We start from the raw sequence: 12,419 nt of genomic DNA, 5'->3' as shown, positions 1-12,419 counted from the left end.
GTCTGGGTGTGCTCTCTGAGTGCGATCTCTGAGTGCGATCTCTGGGTGGGTTCTCTGGGTGGGCTCTCTGAGTGCGATCTCTGGATGGGTTCTCTGGGTGGGCTCTCTGAGTGCGATCTCTGGATGGGTTCTCTGGGTGGGCACTCTGGATGGGTTCTCTGGGTGGGCTCTCTGGGTGGGTTCTCTGGGTGGGCTCTCTGAGTGTGATCTCTGGGTGGGTTCTCTGGGTGGGCCCTCTGAGTGCGATCTCTGGATGGGTTCTCTGGATGGGTTCTCTGGGTGGGCTCTCTGGATGGGTTCTCTGGATTCGATCTTTGGATGGGTTGTCTGGGTGTGCTCTCTGAGTGCGATCTCTGATGGGTTCTCTGGGTGGGCTCTCTGAGTGCGATCTCTGGATGGGTTCTCTGGATGGGTTCTCTGGGTGGGTTCTCTGGGTGGGCTCTCTGGATCGGTTCTCTGGGTGGGCTCTCTGGGTGTGTTCTCTGGATTCGATCTCTGGATGGGTTGTCTGGGTGTGCTCTCTGGGTGGGATCTCTGGGTGGGCTCTCTGGGTGGGATCTCTGGATGGGTTCTCTGGGTGTGATCTCTGGATGGGTTCTCTGGGTGGGCTCTCTGAGTGCGATCTCTGGATGGGTTCTCTGGGTGGGCTCTCTGAGTGCGATCTCTGGATGGGTTCTCTGGGTGGGCACTCTGGATGGGTTCTCTGGGTGGGCTCTCTGGGTGGGTTCTCTGGGTGGGCTCTCTGAGTGCGATCTCTGGATGGGTTCTCTGGGTGGGCTCTCTGAGTGCGATCTCTGGATGGGTTCTCTGCATGGGTTCTCTGGGTGGGCTCTCTGAATGGGTTCTCTGGATGGGATCTCTGGGTGGGCTCTCTGGATGGGTTCTCTGGGTGGGCTCTCTGAGTGCGATCTCTGGATGGGTTCTCTGGGTGGGCTCTCTGGATGGGCTCTCTCAGTGCGATCTCTGGATGGGATCTCTGGGTGGGTTCTCTGGGTGAGCTCTCTGGATGGGTTCTCTGGGTGGGCTCTCTGGGTGGGCTCTCTGGATTCGATCTCTGAATGGGTTCTCTGGATGGGATCTCTGGGTGGGTTCTCTGGGTGAGCTCTCTGGGTGGGCTCTCTGGATGGGTTCTCTCAGTGCGATCTCTGGGTGGGTTCTCTGGGTGGGCTCTCTGGATGGGTTCTCTGGGTGGGCTCTCTGGATGGGTTCTCTGGGTGGGTTCTCTGGGTGTGCTCTCTGGATTCGATCTCTGAATGGGTTCTCTGGGTGGGCTCTCTAGATGGGTTGTCTGGGTGTGCTCTCTGAGTGCGATCTCTGATGGGTTCTCTGGGTGGGCTCTCTGGATGGGCTCTCTGGATGGGTTCTCTGGGTGTGCTCTCTGGATTCGATCTCTGAATGGGTTCTCTGGGTGGGCTCTCTAGATGGGTTGTCTGGGTGTGCTCTCTGAGTGCGATCTCTGATGGGTTCTCTGGGTGGGCTCTCTGGATGGGCTCTCTCAGTGCGATCTCTGGATGGGATCTTTGGGTGGGATCTCTGGGTGGGCTCTCTGGATGGGCTCTCTGGATGGGTTCTCTGGGTGCGATCTCTGGATGGGTTCTCTGGGTGGGATCTCTGGGTGGGCTCTCTGGGTGGGATCTCTGGATGGGATCTCTGGGTGGGCTCTCTGGGTGGGATCTCTGGGTGGGCTGTCTGGATGCGATCTCTGGATGGGTTCTCTGGGTGTACTCTCTGGGTGGGCACTCTGGATGGGTTCTCTGGGTGGGCTCTCTGGATGGGATCTCTGGGTGGGTTCTCTGGGTGGGCTCTCTGGATGGGTTCTCTGGGTGGGCTCTCTGGATGGGTTCTCTGGGTGGGTTCTCTGGATGGTCTCCAGGTGGGCTCTCTGGATGGGCTCTGAGTGCGATCTCTGGATGGGTTCTTTGGGTGTGCTCTCTGGATGGGTTCTCTGGGTGGGCTCTCTGGATGGGTTCTCTGGGTGGGCTCTCTGGATGGGATCTCTGGATGGGTTCTCTGGGTGGGCTCTCTGGGTGTGCTCTCTGGATGGGTTCTCTGGATGGGTTCTCTGGATGGGTTGTCTGGGTGGGTTCTCTGGATGGGTTCTCTGAGTGCGATCTCTGGATGGGTTCTCTGGGTGGGCTCTCTGGATGGGTTCTCTGGGTGGGCTCTCTGGATGGGTTCTCTGGGTGGGCTCTCTGGATTGGTTCTCTGAGTGTGATCTCTGGATGGGTTCTCTGGGTGGGCTCTCTGGATGGGTTCTCTGGGTGGGCTCTCTGGATGGGTTCTCTGGGTGTGTTCTCTGGATGGGTTTTCTGGGTGGGATCTCTGGATGGGTTCTCTGGGTGGGCTCTCTGGATGGGCTCTCTGGGTGGGCTCTCTGAGTGCGATCTCTGGATGGGTTCTCTGGGTGGGCTCTCTGGATGGGCTCTCTGAGTGCGATCTCTGGGTGGGCTCTCTGGATGGGTTGTCTGGGTGGGTTCTCTGGATGGGTTCTCTGAGTGCGATCTCTGGGTGGGCTCTCTGGATGGGTTCTCTGGATGGGCTCTCTGAGTGCGATCTCTGGATGGGCTCTCTGGGTGGGCTCTCTGGATGGGTTCTCTGGGTGGGCTCTCTGGATGGGTTCTCTGGGTGGGCTCTCTGGATGGGATCTCTGGATGGGTTCTCTGGGTGGGCTCTCTGGGTGTGCTCTCTGGATGGGTTCTCTGGATGGGTTCTCTGGATGGGTTGTCTGGGTGGGTTCTCTGGATGGGTTCTCTGAGTGCGATCTCTGGATGGGTTCTCTGGGTGGGCTCTCTGGATGGGTTCTCTGGGTGGGCTCTCTGGATGGGTTCTCTGGGTGGGCTCTCTGGATGGGCTCTCTCAGTGCGATCTTTGTATGGGTTCTCTGAGTGCGATCTCTGGATGGGATCTCTGGGTGGGTTCTCTGGGTCAGATCTTTGGGTGGGATCTCTGGATGGGTTCTCTGGGTGGGCTCTCTGGGTGGGCTCTCTGGATGGGTTCTCTGAGTGCGATCTCTGGGTGGGTTCTCTGGGTGGGCTCTCTGGATGGGCTCTCTGAGTGCGATCTCTGGGTGTGCTCTCTGGGTGGGCTCTCTGAGTGGGTTCTCTGGGTGGGCTCTCTGGATGGGTTCTCTGGGTGGGCTCTCTGGATGGGTTCTCTGGGTGGGCTCTCTGGATGGGATCTCTGGATGGGTTCTCTGGGTGGGCTCTCTGGATGGGTTCTCTGGATTCGATCTTTGGATGGGTTGTCTGGGTGTGCTCTCTGGATCGGTTCTCTGGGTGGGCTCTCTGGGTGTGTTCTCTGGATTCGATCTCTGGATGGGTTGTCTGGGTGGGCTCTCTGGATGGGTTCTCTGGGTGGGCTCTCTGGATGGGATCTCTGGATGGGTTCTCTGAGTGTGATCTCTGGATGGGTTCTCTGGATGGGATCTCTGGGTGGGTTCTCTGGGTGGGCTCTCTGGATCGGTTCTCTGGGTGGGCTCTCTGGGTGTGTTCTCTGGATTCGATCTCTGGATGGGTTGTCTGGGTGTGCTCTCTGAGTGCGATCTCTGAGTGCGATCTCTGATGGGTTCTCTGGGTGGGCTCTCTGAGTGCGATCTCTGGATGGGTTCTCTGGGTGGGCTCTCTGAGTGCGATCTCTGGATGGGTTCTCTGGGTGGGCTCTCTGGATGGGTTCTCTGGGTGGGCTCTCTGGGTGGGTTCTCTGGGTGGGCTCTCTGGGTGTGATCTCTGGGTGGGTTCTCTGGGTGGGCTCTCTGAGTGCGATCTCTGGATGGGTTCTCTGGATGGGTTCTCTGGGTGGGCTCTCTGGATGGGTTCTCTGGATTCGATCTTTGGATGGGTTGTCTGGGTGTGCTCTCTGAGTGCGATCTCTGATGGGTTCTCTGGGTGGGCTCTCTGAGTGCGATCTCTGGATGGGTTCTCTGGATGGGTTCTCTGGGTGGGTTCTCTGGGTGGGCTCTCTGGATCGGTTCTCTGGGTGGGCTCTCTGGGTGTGTTCTCTGGATTCGATCTCTGGATGGGTTGTCTGGGTGTGCTCTCTGGGTGTGATCTCTGGGTGGGATCTCTGGGTGGGCTCTCTGGGTGGGATCTCTGGATGGGTTCTCTGGGTGTGATCTCTGGATGGGTTCTCTGGGTGGGCTCTCTGAGTGCGATCTCTGGATGGGTTCTCTGGGTGGGCTCTCTGAGTGCGATCTCTGGATGGGTTCTCTGGGTGGGCACTCTGGATGGGTTCTCTGGGTGGGCTCTCTGGGTGGGTTCTCTGGGTGGGCTCTCTGAGTGCGATCTCTGGATGGGTTCTCTGGGTGGGCTCTCTGAGTGCGATCTCTGGATGGGTTCTCTGCATGGGTTCTCTGGGTGGGCTCTCTGAATGGGTTCTCTGGATGGGATCTCTGGGTGGGCTCTCTGGATGGGTTCTCTGGGTGGGCTCTCTGAGTGCGATCTCTGGATGGGTTCTCTGGGTGGGCTCTCTGGATGGGCTCTCTCAGTGCGATCTCTGGATGGGATCTCTGGGTGGGTTCTCTGGGTGGGCTCTCTGGATGGGTTCTCTGGGTGGGCTCTCTGGGTGGGCTCTCTGGATTCGATCTCTGAATGGGTTCTCTGGATGGGATCTCTGGGTGGGTTCTCTGGGTGAGCTCTCTGGGTGGGCTCTCTGGGTGGGCTCTCTGAGTGCGATCTCTGGATGGGTTCTCTGGGTGGGCTCTCTGGATGGGTTCTCTGGGTGGGCTCTCTGGATGGGCTCTCTGGGTGGGTTCTCTGGGTGTGCTCTCTGGATTCGATCTCTGAATGGGTTCTCTGGGTGGGCTCTCTAGATGGGTTGTCTGGGTGTGCTCTCTGAGTGCGATCTCTGATGGGTTCTCTGGGTGGGCTCTCTGGATGGGCTCTCTGGATGGGTTCTCTGGGTGTGCTCTCTGGATTCGATCTCTGAATGGGTTCTCTGGGTGGGCTCTCTAGATGGGTTGTCTGGGTGTGCTCTCTGAGTGCGATCTCTGATGGGTTCTCTGGGTGGGCTCTCTGGATGGGCTCTCTCAGTGCGATCTCTGGATGGGATCTTTGGGTGGGATCTCTGGGTGGGCTCTCTGGATGGGCTCTCTGGATGGGTTCTCTGGGTGCGATCTCTGGATGGGTTCTCTGGGTGGGATCTCTGGGTGGGCTCTCTGGGTGGGATCTCTGGATGGGATCTCTGGGTGGGCTCTCTGGGTGGGATCTCTGGGTGGGCTGTCTGGATGCGATCTCTGGATGGGTTCTCTGGGTGTACTCTCTGGGTGGGCACTCTGGATGGGTTCTCTGGGTGGGCTCTCTGGATGGGATCTCTGGGTGGGTTCTCTGGGTGGGCTCTCTGGATGGGTTCTCTGGGTGGGCTCTCTGGATGGGTTCTCTGGGTGGGTTCTCTGGATGGTCTCCAGGTGGGCTCTCTGGATGGGCTCTGAGTGCGATCTCTGGATGGGTTCTTTGGGTGTGCTCTCTGGATGGGTTCTCTGGGTGGGCTCTCTGGACGGGTTCTCTGGGTGGGATCTCTGGATGGTCTCCAGGTGGGCTCTCTGGATGGGATCTCTGAGTGCGATCTCTGGGTGGGTTCTCTGGGTGGGCTCTCTGGGTGCGATTTCTCTGGATGGGATCTCTGAGTGCGATCTCTGGGTGGGATCTCTGGGTGGGCTCTCTGGGTGCGATCTCTGGATGGGATCTCTGGATGGGCTCTCTGAGTGCGATCTCTGGGTGGGCTCTCTGAGTGCGATCTCTGGATGGGTTCTCTGGGTGGGCTCTCTGGATGGGTTCTCTGGGTGGGCTCTCTGAGTGCGATCTCTGGGTGGGCTCTCTGAGTGCGATCTCTGGGTGGGCTCTCTGAGTGCAATCTCTGGATGGGTTCTCTGGGTGGGCTCTCTGGGTGGGCTCTCTGGGTGGGATCTCTGGGTAGGCTCTCTGGATGGGTTCTCTGGATGGGTTCTCTGGGTGCGATCTCTGGGTGGGCTCTCTGAGTGGGTTCTCTGGATGGGTTCTCTGGGTGGGCTCTCTGAGTGCGATCTCTGGATGGGTTCTCTGGGTGGGCTCTCTGAGTGCGATCTCTGGGTGGGCTCTCTGAGTGCAATCTCTGGATGGGTTCTCTGGGTGGGCTCTCTGGATGGGTTCTCTGGATGGGTTCTCTGGGTGGGCTCTCTGGATGGGCTCTCTGAGTGCGATCTCTGGGTGGGCTCTCTGAGTGGGTTCTCTGGATGGGTTCTCTGGATGGGTTCTCTGGGTGGGCTCTCTGAGTGCGATCTCTGGATGGGTTCTCTGGGTGGGCTCTCTGGGTGGGTTCTCTGGGTGGGATCTCTGGATGGGTTCTCTGGGTGGGCTCTCTGGATGGGCTCTCTGAGTGTGATCTCTGGGTGGGCTCTCTGAGTGTGATCTCTGGATGGGTTCTCTGGGTGGGCTCTCTGAGTGAGATCTCTGGGTGGGTTCTCTGGATGGGCTCTCTGAGTGCGATCTCTGGGTGGGCTCTCTGAGTGTGATCTCTGGATGGGTTCTCTGGGTGGGCTCTCTGAGTGCGATCTCTGGGTGGGCTCTCTGAGTGCGATCTCTGGGTGGGTTCTCTGGGTGGGCTCTCTGGGTGGGCTCTCTGAGTGCGATCTCTGGGTGGGTTCTCTGAGTGCGATCTCTGGATGGGTTCTCTGGGTGGGCTCTCTGAGTGCGATCTCTGGGTGGGTTCTCTGAGTGTGATCTCTGGGTGGGTTCTCTGGGTGGGCCCTCTGAGTGCGATCTCTGGATGGGTTCTCTGGATGGGTTCTCTGGGTGGGCTCTCTGGATGGGTTCTCTGGATTCGATCTTTGGATGGGTTGTCTGGGTGTGCTCTCTGAGTGCGATCTCTGATGGGTTCTCTGGGTGGGCTCTCTGAGTGCGATCTCTGGATGGGTTCTCTGGATGGGTTCTCTGGGTGGGTTCTCTGGGTGGGCTCTCTGGATCGGTTCTCTGGGTGGGCTCTCTGGGTGGGCTCTCTGGATGGGTTCTCTGAGTGCGATCTCTGGGTGGGTTCTCTGGGTGGGCTCTCTGGATGGGCTCTCTGAGTGCGATCTCTGGATGGGTTCTCTGGATGGGTTTTCTGAGTGCGATCTCTGGGTGGGTTCTCTGGGTGGGCTCTCTGGATGGGTTCTCTGGGTGGGTTCTCTGAGTGCGATCTTTGGATGGGTTCTCTGGGTGGGCTCTCTGAGTGCGATCTCTGGGTGGGTTCTCTGGATGGGCTCTCTGAGTGCGATCTCTGGGTGGGTTCTCTGGATGGGTTCTCTGGGTGGGCTCTCTGAGTGCGATCTCTGGGTGGGTTTTCTGAGTGCGATCTCTGGGTGGGTTCTCTGGGTGGGTTCTCTGAGTGCGATCTTTGGATGGGTTCTCTGGGTGGGCTCTCTGAGTGCGATCTCTGGGTGGGTTCTCTGGATGGGCTCTCTGGGTGGGTTCTCTGGATGGGCTCTCTGGGTGGGCTCTCTGAGTGCGATCTCTGGGTGGGTTCTCTGGATGGGTTCTCTGGGTGGGTTCTCTGAGTGCGATTTCTGGATGGGCTCTCTGGATGGGATCTCTGGGTGGGCTCTCTGGATGGGTTCTCTGGGTGCGATCTCTGGATGGGTTCTCTGGGTGGGCTCTCTGGATGGGATCTTTGGGTGGGTTCTCTGAGTGCGATCTCTGGATGGGCTCTCTGAGTGCGATCTCTGGGTGGGCTCTCTGGGTGGGCTCTCTGGATGGGATCTCTGAGTGCGATCTCTGGATGGGCTCTCTGGATGGGATCTCTGGATGGGATCTCTGGATGGGTTCTCTGGATGGGATCTCTGGATGGGATCTCTGGGTGGGCTCTCTGGGTGGGATCTCTGGATGGGCTCTCTGGGTGGGCTCTCTGGATGGGATCTCTGGGTGGGATCTCTGGATGGGATCTCTGGATGGGTTCTCTGGGTGGGCTCTCTGGATGGGCTCTCTGGATGGGCTCTCTGGATGGGCTCTCTGGGTGGGATCTCTGGGTGGGATCTCTGGATGGGCTCTCTGGGTTCGATCTCTGGGTGCGATCTCTGGATGGGATCTCTGGGAGGACGGTCCTGGAAACGGCACCTCACGTATGATCCACTCGGAGGAGGAACCTTCTCATACTCGGTTTATCCATAGGATTTATTATACCCCATACAGACTGCATACGATTTACTCCAAGTTCCACCCACTTGCCCAACGTGAAATGTTGTCCCCGGGACGTATCGTCTTATATATTGTGGTCCTCTCCACACAATGAAGGTTATTGGAGGAAATTATGGATTTGTCACCTCTTCGGCTCGGCGGGGGGCGGGGTCTCGGTTCTGATGCTGGATTGGTCTGTGTTTCCAATTGGCTCCACCCATGAGGAATGGCTGATGATCACATTTGGTAAATGAACCCTCCCCCACCCACTATGAAGAATCCCCCAACCAATCATCAGTCACATATCACTCAATCTATTTCACAATAAATGTGGGCGGTCTGATCTCCATTCTGTTCGTTTTTGTAAATTTGATTTCTTCTAAACCTTTTCTTGCCATTTCACAAGCGCAGTCGGCACCTTGCTGAACATTTCATCTCATTATTACAGTTATATATATTTCTGCATTTGAGGTCTGAGATTCAATACAACTAAACTCTTCAGCTGCACATGGGTGACCTCCTGATACGAGGCTTCATATCTGATACCCCTGATACCCCTACCATAGAAGAGGCAGATCGAATACCCCTGACACCCCCACCATAGAAGAGGCGGATCAAATACCCCTGACACCCCCACCATAGAAGAGGCAGATCGAATACCCCTGACACCCCCACCATAGAAGAGGCAGATCGAATACCCCTGACACCTCCCATTATGGAAGAGGCAGATCGAATACCCCTGACACCCCCACCATAGAAGAGGCGGATCGAATACCCCTGATACCCCCACCACAGAAGAGGCAGATCGAATACCCCTGACAGGCTCACCATGGAAGAGGCAGATCGAATACCCCTGATACCCCCACCATAGAAGAGGCAGATCTAATACCCCTGATATCCCTACCATAGAAGAGGCGGATCGAATACCCCTGATATCCCTACCATAGAAGAGGCAGATCGAATAACCCTGACAGCCTCACCATAGAAGAGGCAGATCGAATACCCCTGACACCCCCACCATAGAAGACGCGGATCGAATACCCCTGACACCCCCACCATAGAAGAGGCAGATCGAATACCCCTGACACCCCCACCATGGAAGAGGCAGATCAAATACTTCTAGTACCTTCACCATGGAAGAGGCGGATCGAATACCCCTGACACCCCCACCATAGAAGAGGCAGATCGAATACCCCTGACACCCCCACCATAGAAGAGGCGGATCGAAAACCCCTGATACCCCCACCATAGAAGAGGCGGCTCTAATACCCCTGACAGGCTCACCATGGAAGAGGCAGATCGAATACCCCTGATACCCCCACCATAGAAGAGGCAGATCTAATACCCCTGACACCCCCACCATAGAAGAGGCAGATCTAATACCCCTGACACCCCCACCATAGAAGAGGCAGATCGAATACCCCCTGATACCCCTACCATAGAAGAGGCGGATCGAATACCCCTGACACCCCCAGCATAGAAGAGGCAGATCGAATACCCCTGACAGGCTCACCATGGAAGTTGCAGATCGAATACCCCTGACACCCCCACCATAGAAGAGGCAGATCGAATACCCCTGACACCCCCACCATAGAAGAGGCAGATCTAATACCCCTGATACCCCCACCATAGAAGAGGCAGATCGAATACCCCTGACACCTCCCATCATGGAAGAGGCAGATCGAATACCACTGACACCCCCACCATAGAAGAGGCAGATCGAATACCCCTGACACCCCCCATCATGGAAGAGGCAGATCGAATACCCCTGACACCCCCACCATAGAAGAGGCAGATCGAATACCCCTGACACCCTCACCATAGAAGAGGCGGATCGAATACCCCTAATATCCCTACCATAGAAGGGGCAGATCGAATACCCCTGACACCCTCACCATAGAAGAGGCAGATCGAATACCCCTGACACCCCCACCATAGAAGAGGCAGATCGAATACCCCTGACACCCCCACCATAGAAGAGGCGGATCGAAAACCCCTGATACCCCCACCATAGAAGAGGCGGCTCTAATACCCCTGACAGGCTCACCATGGAAGAGGCAGATCGAATACCCCTGATACCCCCACCATAGAAGAGGCAGATCTAATACCCCTGACACCCCCACCATAGAAGAGGCAGATCTAATACCCCTGACACCCCCACCATAGAAGAGGCAGATCGAATACCCCCTGATACCCCTACCATAGAAGAGGCGGATCGAATACCCCTGACACCCCCAGCATAGAAGAGGCAGATCGAATACCCCTGACACCCCCACCATAGAAGAGGCAGATCTAATACCCCTGATACCCCCACCATAGAAGAGGCAGATCGAATACCCCTGACACCTCCCATCATGGAAGAGGCAGATCGAATACCACTGACACCCCCACCATAGAAGAGGCAGATCGAATACCCCTGACACCCCCCATCATGGAAGAGGCAGATCGAATACCCCTGACACCCCCACCATAGAAGAGGCAGATCGAATACCCCTGACACCCTCACCATAGAAGAGGCGGATCGAATACCCCTAATATCCCTACCATAGAAGGGGCAGATCGAATACCCCTGACACCCTCACCATAGAAGAGGCAGATCGAATACCCCTGACACCCCCACCATAGAAGAGGCGGATCGAATACCCCTGACACACCCACCATAGAAGAGGCAGATCTAATACCCCTGATACCCCCACCATAGAAGAGGCAGATCGAATACCCCTGACACCTCCCATCATGGAAGAGGCAGATCGAATACCACTGACACCCCCACCATAGAAGAGGCAGATCGAATACCCCTGACACCCCCCATCATGGAAAAGGCAGATCGAATACCACTGACACCCCCACCATAGAAGAGGCAGATCGAATACCCCTGACACCTCCCATCATGGAAGAGGCAGATCGAATACCCCTGACACCCCCACCATAGAAGAGGCAGATCGAATACCCCTGACACCCCCCATCATGGAAGAGGCAGATCGAATACCACTGACACCCCCACCATAGAAGAGGCATATCGAATACCCCTGACACCTCCCATCATGGAAGAGGCAGATCGAATACCACTGACACCCCCACCATAGAAGAGGCAGATCGAATACCCCTGACACCCCCACCATAGAAGAGGCAGATCGAATACCCCTGACACCCCCACCATAGAAGAGGCAGATCGAATAACCCTGACACCCCCACCATAGAAGAGGCAGATCGAATAACCCTGACAGCCTCATAATGGAAAAGGCAGATCGAATACCCCTGACACCCCCACCATAGAAGAGGCAGATCAAATACCCCTGACACCCCCATCATGGAAGAGGCGGATCGAATACCCCTGACACCCCCACCATAGAAGAGGCAGATCGAATACCCCTGACAGCCTCACCATGGAAGAGGCAGATCGAATAACCCTGATACCCCTACCATAGAAGAGGCGGATCGAATACCCCTGACATTGCATGGCCACCATAGAAGAGGCGGATCGAATACCCCTGATACCCCCACCATAGAAGAGGCAGATCGAATACCCCTGACAGCCTCACCATGGAAGAGGCAGATCGAATAACCCTGATACCCCTACCATAGAAGAGGCGGATCGAATACCCCTGACATCGCATGGTCACCATAGAAGAGGCAGATCGAATACCCCTGATACCCCTACCATAGAAGGGGCGGATCGAATACCCCTGACATCGCATGGCCACCATAGAAGAGGCAGATATAATGCCCCAGATACCCCCACCATGGAAGAGGCGGATCTAATACTCCTCCTGATACCTCCATCATGGAAAAATGAACATCTAATACCCCTGGCACCCCCACCATGGAAAAAACAGATCTAATACTGCTGACACCTGCACCACGGAAGAGGCATATCCAATACCCCTGACGCCTTTACAATGGAAGAGGAAGATCTAATACCCCTGGTGAGCTCACCATAGAAGAGAGAGATTTAATACCTCCACCATGGAAGACACAGATCTAACACTCCTGACACCCCCACCATGGAAGAGTCAGATCTAATACCCCTGACACCCCCACCATGGAAGAGGCGGATCTAATACTTCTAGTACCCCCACCATGGAAGAGTCAGATCTAATACCCCTGACACCCCCACCATGGAAGAGGCAGATCTAATACTCCTGACACCCCCACCATGGAAGAGGCAGATCTAATACTTCTAGTACCTTCACCATGGAAGAGGCGGATCTAATACTTCTAGTACCCCCACCATGGAAGAGGCGGATCTAATACTTCTAGTACCCCCACCATGGAAGAGGCGGATCTAATACTTCTAGT

Source organism: Rana temporaria, chromosome 9 (genome assembly GCF_905171775.1).
Source record: "Rana temporaria chromosome 9, aRanTem1.1, whole genome shotgun sequence".
NCBI lineage: Eukaryota > Metazoa > Chordata > Amphibia > Anura > Ranidae > Rana > Rana temporaria.
Note: the sequence above shows the minus strand (reverse complement) of the source record.